We start from the raw sequence: 10,809 nt of genomic DNA on the forward strand, positions 1-10,809 counted from the left end.
AAAGGGGCCAGTCTTACAGCCTGGTTAGTGCTGTATCTACTCCCAGGTAGATACTCCCGAAGAGAATGCTGCTGGAGCCTGATGTGCCTGCCTGACAGTTAAAATGTTGACATTTCTTTTCTCCTTTGCATCAGTTTTGCACAGGTGTCATTTTTCTCTCAAATTTGCAGCAGTCTCACAGATGTGTACATATGGACAAGTAGTAGTAAAATAAAAACAAACAAACAGGCGTTTAGCCCAGATCCTCTCTCGTACCTGGAAAAAGCAATGTAATTCTTTCCAATAAATTTCAAGTACTGCAAAACTAGAAAAAATTGTCTTTTTGTGGTTAAGTGCTGTCATTAACATTCTCGTCCCCCTTATTTTATAGCAATCAGGGAACTTAATTCAATCCCAGCATTTTCACTTTGATTTGTAGGTTGCAGAAGTCAGCTGCCATAGAGTGTAAAAAGCTTTGGTGAGAAAGCATTGTCTGGAGCCTCCAAGGTGGTATCTAAAGGGGTGGCTGTGTAGGGGGCATACCATCTAAATTAGGTCGCTGTGGAGCATGAGAGGGGCACCATTAGTAAAGAGACTGCCTGTGCAGGCATATTTATTCCTGGGCTTAGTAAACTTTCCTAACATGGCAGGAAAGGGTTTTTTTTTCTTTTTTAATTTGTTCGCTTTACACCCTGATTGTAGCCCATCCCCTGTCTCCTCTAGGCCCTCTACCTCCCTCATCTCCCCTCCCCCAGTCCTCAAAAAGGGGAGCCCTCCTCCCCTAACATCTGACCTCAGCCTATTCAGTGTCATTTGTACTACCTGTGTCCTCTTCCTCTGTGGCCTGGCAAGGCCGTCCCACCAAGGAAGAAGTGATCCACATATGGACACCAGAATCCATGTCAGAAGTAGTCCCTACTCCCCATATTATGGGACCCACAAGGAGACTGTGATGCCTATCTACTACATCTGAGCAGGGGGTCTAGGTCGTCACCATGCATGGTCCTTGGTTGGTGCTCTGCAGCACCACCCCCACCCCCACCCCACCCCTGCCCCTGGGCCCGGATTTGTTGGGTCTGGTGGTCTCCTGCTGAATCTCCTGGTCCCTCTAAGTCCCTCTATTCCCCAGCTCTTTCATAAGACTTCCTGTGCTCCACCCGGAAGTTTTGCTGTGAGTCTTAGCATCCATGCTGGGTAGAGTCCTCTGAATGAGAAGTAAGCTTTCTCCATAGGGTCCTCCTTGTTATCCATTATCCTGGCTACCTGTGGGCGGCTGTTTAGCTCAAACATCTATTAACTAACTTGGTAAAGTGTCAGGTGCAAAAGCTAATGTTAAATTTTATGTCTTGGTCAGCAGTCCTGTAATCAGTAGAGCCTAAACATAACATTTCACCCTGTTTGTGCAGATGTCCTTATAGTTTCCAGTTATACATTTGCCTCAAATTCGTTTTTTTAGTTAATTTATTCACTTTACATCCTCGCTGTAGCCCACTCCCTCCTTTCCTCCCACTCCTACCCACCCTCCCTCTTCCACCTATTCTTCAGAAAAGGAGAGCCCCCTCACCCACCCCTCCCAACTCATAAGTCACACCAGGACTGAGCGTATTCTCTTCCTTTGTGGCCTGGTGAGGCAACCCTGCCAGAGGGGAGGGGTCAAAAAGCATTGCCTATGATTCTTGCCTACAAAAATTGGCAAGATGCTTAAAAGCCTCCTGGGCTGGAGTTTGAGGTGGCATCTCTGGGCCCAAGGGATTCAGAGGCAATGAATTAGTGGACAAGGTGGGAACTGAGAATAACGCGCATTGCTTGGCCAGTTCATTATATCAGGTTACCTCACTGAAATGAGCTTGGTAGGGGAGTATACATGATAACCAGGAAATATTGTGTTTTTGTTTGTTTATTGAGACAGGGTTTCTCTGTGTTAGCCTGGGCTGTCCTGGACTGGCTTTGTAGACCAGGCTGGCCTCGAACTCACAGCCATCCACCTATCTCTGCCTCCCGAGTGCTGGAATTAAAGGTGTACACCACCACGCCCAGCTAACCAGGAAATCTGGGAAGAATCTAAAGTTTCCTGCATCTACCTGAATGTCCTCATTTTACTGTTCTGAAAGCCAATCCAGTCTTTGAACTTTTAATTAATTTAAATACTACATTATATTTTAACAGTTTCAGGAATGACATCACTAAGACTGATAAACCGCAGGATAAAATGGGATGCTGGTCATCATATGAGTAACCTTACAGGTGTGGAATAAATCAGATCCTACCTATAAGGCATTTGGAACAATGCCTGCTACGTTTTCAGCATACCACAAGCATGGGTGGTTCATTCAAAGCCGTGGAAGCAAAGGCTCAGCCAGCAGCTTGCTTACTATGAGGTTGGCTTTAGTAGGGAAATGTCCAGGTGACCAGGAACTAAGCAAAAAAAAAAAAAAAAGACTGACAGGGCTCTTACAGGACACCTGCCTGAAGAACGTTTTACCTAGTGAATGCACAAAGGTCAGAGCAGAGTCATTTCTGGGACTTAGGACAGGTGTTCACCACCTGGGGATAGGTGGGGGTAGAGAAGACTCAAAAAAGAGGCTAAAGGTTGCGTGGAAATGAGGCTGTTCTGCTGTGCTCACTGCTGCTAATTAAGGAGAATTGTGGGTGATTTGAGATTTGGTTATCACTTCCCCCTTCTTGAAAAACATACAAATATACTTGGAAGAGTAACAGATACACTTTAAGACAACATATACGAGGTCATAGAGTCAGTGTTTCTCATTCACTGGAAAGGGGTGGAAGGGTGTTAGTGGACAACAATTAAGTAAAAGACTCAATGAGACTAAAATCAAGATATTCATTCCAAATTTGAGGCAGGTATGCAGAGGGGAGCTATGGTACATTGGTGAGTGCAGTGCCCTTTATCTCATGGTAGTTCTGTGTTGTTGCTGTCAGGATACCTGGGCCAGAACTGTAAGGATGACTGGCTACAATTTAGAGTAAGAAAGAGCCTATTCTTGACTCGATCTGGAATGAAACCTTTTGTGATAGAAGTTGAGGATACTTAAGACCTGTCTATTCCAAAGCCAAGCAAGTACATCCTCTGTGGGAAAGGGGGAGGGTAATCCTACCTAGGGAGGCTGCCATGGCAAATCAGCATGCATTTAAGTTACCTACACTATTGTTAGGCCAAGCAGCTCTGGGCTCTGAAATGTGCATTTCCGAAGTACATGCACATGTATATATGAGGCTCTCACAACTGCCTGTGAGCAGACCTGAAGATGTAATGTGGAAAAAGAGGCTATGCTGTGAACTGCAAAGAAAAAAATTGTGGTATTTTGTTTTCCTTGGGAGCAGATTCTTCTATAAAAAATGATGATATGAGTAAGGGCTCTGCCAGTTGGGGGTGGGTGTGGGAGATTCTTGAAGATGACAGAATAATGAAAAGGCAAAGAAAGAAAAGGATAAGTATGTCTCAAATTAGAACTCTACTTAGATGAAATCCATTAAATATTACAAACAAGCAGAAGCTCCTGAATTCTTACTTGACATACCAGTGTTGAAATGGTCACTGAAGTTATACTACCAGTAAAATAAAGTAAGCATGCTAAAATTTATAATGATTAAATAACCAAACATTCCAATATATCCTTAGATGTCATTGTTTGAATAGGCAAGCAATGCCATCTGCGTAATCCATGCTGCCATGCTCTGTAGGACGGGATGTAAAGGTGGAGATTCCTTGTACATGTGATGTATTTGATTTTTTTCAGTTCCTAAATCAATGAAAAGCTCAGCAGTTTAGAAGTGGACAGGCTAGATGGAGAAATTTTGAAATGTAAATGCTACATTTACATTTGGGAAGGAATTTAAACCATTTTCTATGCTCTTAAAGCAACTGAGGAAAAATTAATGAAGAAGTGTATATTGAAGGTTCTTAGTGCCCTTACCCTTAATGGTGCTATTGCATTACATGAAGACTATTATTACTTACTTAGGAACAGAATTTTGCTACAATGGTGTTAAGATACATAATAGCAGCTGATATTATTGGGTAGGTCAAGTGTTTCCCCAAAGTCTTAATCCTCTTAGACCCAAAGCCTGTTTAGTGTCCTCTGACAGTGGTGTTAACCCCTTATAGTCCCAAGTGACAATCTGATCTTTCATGTTGCATTTTCCCACTTGCCTGAATCATCAATTAGAAAAAGAAGAAAAAGCCCACAATTTTTTTCTTTTTAAAAATATTTTATTAATTTATTCATATTACATCTCAATGGTTATCCCATCCCTTGTATCCTCCCATTCTTCCCTCCCTCCCATTGTCCTTTTACTCCCCTCCCCTATGACTGTGCTACACTATGGATTACTACCCAGCTATTAAAAACAAGAAATTCCAGAAATTTGTGGACAAATGGATTGAACTAGAAATGATCATAATGAGTGAGTTAACCCAGAAGCAGAAAGAGGCAAATGGTATATACTCACGTATATCTGCACACTAGCCCAAGCGGCATGTCCCATGAAAGTCTTCACTTACCAGGAGATTGGGATAGATTTGAGGACATCCTATTGGAACTTTAAGTGAGAGAAACATGGGAGAATGGGGAAATAGAAGGATCCAGAGGGGCCTAGAACTCTACAAGAAGACCATTATGATGGGCGGATCTGGGCCCAGGGGCCCTGCTCAAACTATGGCACCAGCCCACAATTTGATTAATAGTGAGCTTGAAGGAATCATGAAGATTTGTTAATGGAGCAGTCATCCCTGGAAATGAGAGGGGCACAGGAGATGCAAAGGGCATTAACAAAGCAGATAAAGTAGGCCATTGTAGCATTAGTTGAATGGTCCCTTTTGTGCACACAGAGGCTGGTGACTAAGTTATGATCAGTAACAAATTCATTCTTCTTATGTCTTTTTTTCACAACATGCACATATTACCCCTCCCTTAAGAACCAATTATGCTGGGTCTTGAGGAAGCCCTATTCCCATTTTTCTGAGATAGCACCAGATAGATTTCCAAAGTGGCTGTACTAGTTTGCATTCCCACCAGCAATGAAGGAGTGTTCCTCTCTCCCCACACCCTCGCCAGCATGTGGTGTCGCTTGAATTTTTTATCTTAGCCATTCTGATGGGTGTAAGATGGAATCTCAGTGTCGTTTTGATTTACATTTCTCTGATGACTAAGGAGGTTGAACATTTCTTTAAGTGTTTCTCAGCCATTTGATATTCCTCTGTTGAGAATTCTCTGTTTAGTTCCGAGCCCCATTTCTCAGTTGGGTTATTTGGTTTGGTGGTGTTTAATTTCTTGAGTTCTTTATATATTTTCCACTCCTTGGAATATACCCAGAAGATGCTCCAGCACACAACAAGAAAATTTGCTCAACCATGTTCATAGCAGCCTTATTCATAATAGCCAGAACATGGAAACAGCCTAAGTGTCCCTCAGTAGAAGAGTGGATAAAGAAACTGTGGTACATATACACTATGGAATACTACTCAGCTATTAAAAACAAGGAATTCCCGAAATTTGTGGATAAATGGATTGAGCTAGAAATGATCATAATGAGTGAGTTAACCCAGAAGCAGAAAGAATCAAATGGTATATACTCACTTATATCTGCATACTAGCCCAAGGGGCATGTCCCACAAAAGCCTTCACTTACCAGGAAACTGGGACAGAGGGGAAGGCATCCTATTGGGACTCTAAATGAGAGACGCATGGGAGAACAGCAAAATAAAAGGATCCAGAGGGTCCTAGAAATCTACAAGTAGAACAATATGATAGGCAGATTTGGGCCCAGGGGTCCCGCTCAAACTAAGGCACCAGCCAAGGACAATACAGGAGGTAAACTTTAAACCCCTTCCCAGATCTAGCCAATGGTCAGAATATTCTCCACAGTGGAGTGGAGAGTGTGATACGACTTTCTCACGTACTCTGGTGCCTCACATTTGACCATGTCCCCTGGAGGGGGAGACCTGGTGGCACTCAGAGGAAGGACAGCAAGTAGAAGCCAAGAGACTTGATACCCTATGAGAATATATAGGGGGACGTAATCCCCCTCAGGAACAGTCATAGGGGAGGGGAATAATGGGAAAATGGGGGGGGGGGGAATGGGAGGATACAAGGGATGGGTTAAACATTGAGATGTAACAAGAATAAATTAATAATAAAAAAAGATTGACTATTAAAAAAAAAAAGAACCAATTATGCTGTCAATAAAATTACAGGAATATGATGTTTATATTTTACCTAGTGCCCATACTTTAGATGAATGGGACAAATCATGCAGAATTATCTAGGCAGCTGAAGACACAAAATTGTTTTACTGGCTTGTTGTTACGGCTCTTTTAAAGCTTTAATTTAAAAACAAATGTTGGTAAAAGAAAACAAGGAATTAAATTTCAGTGAGAACTGAACTAAATTTTATTAATAGATTTATCTGTTCTCTAAATACTGAGAATTGTACTGATGTTTAGCACTTTTAGAACCCCCCCCAAATTGAACATTTATATTAAAAGTTGAACGTGGTGGTGATCTGGAGAGATGGCTCCTTGGATAACAGCATTTGTTGCATAAGCAAAAGGACCTGAGCTGTGGGAGGCTCAGAGGTCCCTGTACTCATAGATAAGCACTTTCGAGCACCCACTCACATCAAAAGCTGTGTGTGTGTTTGCATGCTCACTATTAATTCTAGTGACAGCTGTCAGGGGCAGAGACAGGTGAATCTCTGTTGTTTGCTGGCCACTAGTGCATCTCTAAACTTCACTTAGAAACCTCGTCTCCAAGGAATAAGCAGAGTAATAAAACATGACACAACATCCACCGTGGTCTCCATGTGTGTATATGGAAGCAGGCAGAGGCAGCCCGCCCCGCGATGTGCATACATCACACACACACACACACACACACACACACACACACACACACACACTTTTCATACATAGAATAGTAGATTCAAAAGTAATCTTTATTTTTCCTTCATTTATCCATTTTCCATCTTAAAATTTTCATGAACTGTGTTGCACCATCCAGATACCAAATAAATTCTTTGACTAATTTTGTGTGTTTTATAATAAAGCCTTAAAAACATAAATTTAAAGATCACACTTACTAAAATTAAGAACAGTTCTATATTTATTTCTCAACCTGTTTTAATATCATCAGTGTGTGAAACATGTCTTGTTGTTGTTTGGTTGGTTGCATTATGATCCTAAAAATCTTAGTACACTTAGTACTCACAAGTTAGTAATTAACAATTGTTCCTCTCTCTCTTTTATTTCTGTACAGGTTATTCACTGTGGAAACTAGGCTATTTATTCATGAATCTTCTGTACTTAGTATTTGGCGTATGCCTTTCATATCTTTGCCCAATTTTTCTTGGGCGAGGGTTATTTTTCTGTCAATTTTACAAAAGTTTTTCTTAGTGACCTGTGATATATACTGCATTTTGTCATTAGCTCTTTAAACTTCTCCATGTTGTCTCAAGCTGTTGTGAAAATGATTGGTACACTTCCATTTTTCTGCTTTCCCATCACTGTACTGCTAAATTTGGTTGCTTGGACTGTTTTATTTACTAGTGCTACCCTTTGATAGTGAATAACTTATTATTATTTAGACATGAATGTTTAACTTTTATTCTTAGTCATAAAAGTCAAGGTATTCAATATATATATACAAATGCTATTTCCTTGCCAGCTTTGCAAGAGGTATCACTTCTGTTAGCAGTTTAATGATAGCATTTTCTTATGGCTATAATTTTCACATTGCTTCAATTTTCATATACCAAATAAATATATTAAATAGTTTTTATTACCTTGCCCTTACTTTACTATTTTAAACATTTCTTAGTTATAACACAATCCTGAGATTTACATTGATCAGTATTCAGAATGTGAATGACAAAGTTACACAAAAATTATGGGTTGAACTCTCTTTAGTTTTAAAAATTATTTTTGAACTTTTTCATTACATTTTTAAAAGGCATGTAATGTATGTTTAACATATTTGTGGCTTTCCACACAATTCCACCTATCTATTTTATGACCATAAAACTGGGGAACTATGAATGAGAATAGGCCTAGTTGTACCCATTTTTTTAAAATGATATGACTTCACTCTTCTTTAGAGCTGAAAACATTTTTGTTGTGTGTATATATACAAAAGTTTCTTGCTAGATTCATTTGTTTGTTATATCTCAATTGTTTCCACATTTTAACTACTATAATATTGCTTCAGTAAATATCAATGTAAAATTATCTCTGTGATATTTTTACTTGAAGTCCTCATGGTGAATACCCAGGTGTGTTATATCTGGGGCATATGAAATATCTACTTGTGTTTCTTTTTAGAAATTACCATACAGATTTTATAAAGGTTGAGCTAGTATACATTCTCATATATCACAAAAGCGGTGGCTGCATGCAATGGGCCTGCACAGAACTGGACTATGAGCAGTCAGTTCTGAATCAGGGAGTGACTCATCAGGTGCTACCGTTCCCTCTGAACTACTTGTTAGTGACCGTCTCTGGGGTAAGGGCAGTCATGATCTTCAGTTTTGGAGACATGGAGGAGCCCATCCAAATATGATGGATAACTTTAAATCAATAGTTATCCAAATGTCTCAGATGAAACACAATGGGTGTCATTTATAAGAAGGAAAGCCAAAAAACCAGCAATTACAAAGTCAAGAGTATGAGAAGGGAGGGAATTTGTGGGGAGTGGAAGGGTAATAAAGTTGAGATATATATTAAATCTTTGGGTTATTATAATAAGACTACACGTTATACATGTATGAAATTGTCAAATAGCAGCCTCTAAAAATTAAACAGAAAAGGTAGTGTGTATAGGCACCTGATAAAATTGAAATACAAATTAGCTGTACACATCAGTGTATTAGTCAATAACAAGGGAATCTACACCAAATACACACACACACACACATGCACACACACAGACACAGTGGGGGGGGGGAGAGAGAGAGAGATTGCTATATTTGGTTTCTTTTTGTCAGAAATCAGGTTTTATGGATTTTTAATCTTAGTCCTATTCTATTCTATTCTATTCTATTCTATTCTATTCTATTCTATTCTATTCTATTCTATTCTAATCTGGTTTGTGCTAGTATTATGCCTATATTTCTATTGCTCTGGGTTAGGAATGAAAAGCAGGATGATGTTAATTTAGACATTATTGCTTTCCTTAGGAATGCATTGGCTAACCAAAGTATTTTGTTAAATTCTCTTTGTTTTTATTGTTCCTGCTAACTTTTAACACTGAATGTGATTTTGTAAAAGTTAGAGGCTGTCCTAATGCTTTTCTTCTTAAGTTTTAAAAAGTTACTTATTTTAGTTTTTCAGATTTCCCTTTCCTTCCTCCCTCCAAATCCTCTCAAATACCCTTTCTTGATTTCTTTCAAATTCATGGTCTCCTTTCTCTTTAATGATTGCATCAAACACACACACACACACACACACACACACACACACACACACACACAGACACAAATACACACGTACATTTAGTATAAAGTCGCTTTGGTTTTGGTAGATAATCTGTTCACTGTATGTTTGTATTCTATTTGTAAGTATATTATTAAAGATTTTTGAATCTATGTTCATGTTCATCAATGATATTAGTCCACGATTTATTTCTTGTGTGTTTTCCTTGTTTTGAAATTTAGAGTGATACTGCCTTCATAAAATGAGTGTGGGGGTGCTCCTTTTGTGTCTACTTTTTGGAATAATTTAAGAAAGATTGACTTTAAATCTTTGAAAATTCGAAAGAATTCTTTTGTGAATCTATTTGGTCTTTAACTTTTTATTTCTTTAGCTCTGATGCTTTCTATTATAGATTTAATTTTGGTGGTTTGGATGAATTTAGAAATTCATCCATTTCTTTTGTACTTTCCAATTTAATACAAAGTACAGGCTCTTAAAATATTCCCTTATAATATTCTGAAGTTTTTGGTACCTGTTATGATTTTTTTTTTCATTTCATTTCTATCCATGTGCACTTCTCAATCTTACTCATTTGTTCCTAAATGTTTTTTAAAATTATCTATTAGTCTTATAATTAGAATTTTGATTTTATGACAGTTTTCATTTTCTTCCTTTGCCCAGTAATGAGAGTTTATGATTCCCTTCTGTTTACTCCTGACTGTTCCTGAAGTTCATGCTTTTGCCTTTCTCTCTTAACTGCTTTCTCCACATTTTTAAACAATAAGATATATGATGACAGCAGAATTGCACATCTTTTTTTTTTTCAAAACATTTTTTTGATGGAGTTTTATTTCCTTTTTCTCACCTGTCCCTTTGCCTGTATGGCTATGTTTCTGGAATCTTTTCACTATGGTTCTATTTGATAGTATTGCTACTTGTGGCAGTTTGAATAAAAATGACCCACATATGCTCATATATTTGAATGCTTAGTCACCAAGGAGAGGAACTATTTAAGAAGGACTAAGATGTATATCATTGTTGGAGTAGGCATGCCCTTATTGGAGGAAGTGTGTCACTAGAGGTGGGATTGGAGATTTTAAAAAGCTCACACCAGGCCCAGTCTGAGAGCTACGTGGACCAGAACGTAGCTCTCAGCTGCTTCTCCAGTACTATGCCTGCCTGCTGCCATGTTTCCACATATCATGATAGTGGACTAAACCTCTGAAGCCATAAGAAAGCCCTCACTTAAATTCTTTTTCTAAAACAGTTGCTTTGGTGATGGTGTTTCCCTCTTTCTTTTTTTAAATATACTTTTATTTTATTACACATGTGTAAAACAAACTACATACAGCAGGGAGAACCATGTGACAATCATGAGAATACTGAGTTCTATATATGTTACATTC

The sequence above is a fragment of the Acomys russatus genome, chromosome X, assembly GCF_903995435.1.
Source record: "Acomys russatus chromosome X, mAcoRus1.1, whole genome shotgun sequence".
Lineage (NCBI taxonomy): Eukaryota > Metazoa > Chordata > Mammalia > Rodentia > Muridae > Acomys > Acomys russatus.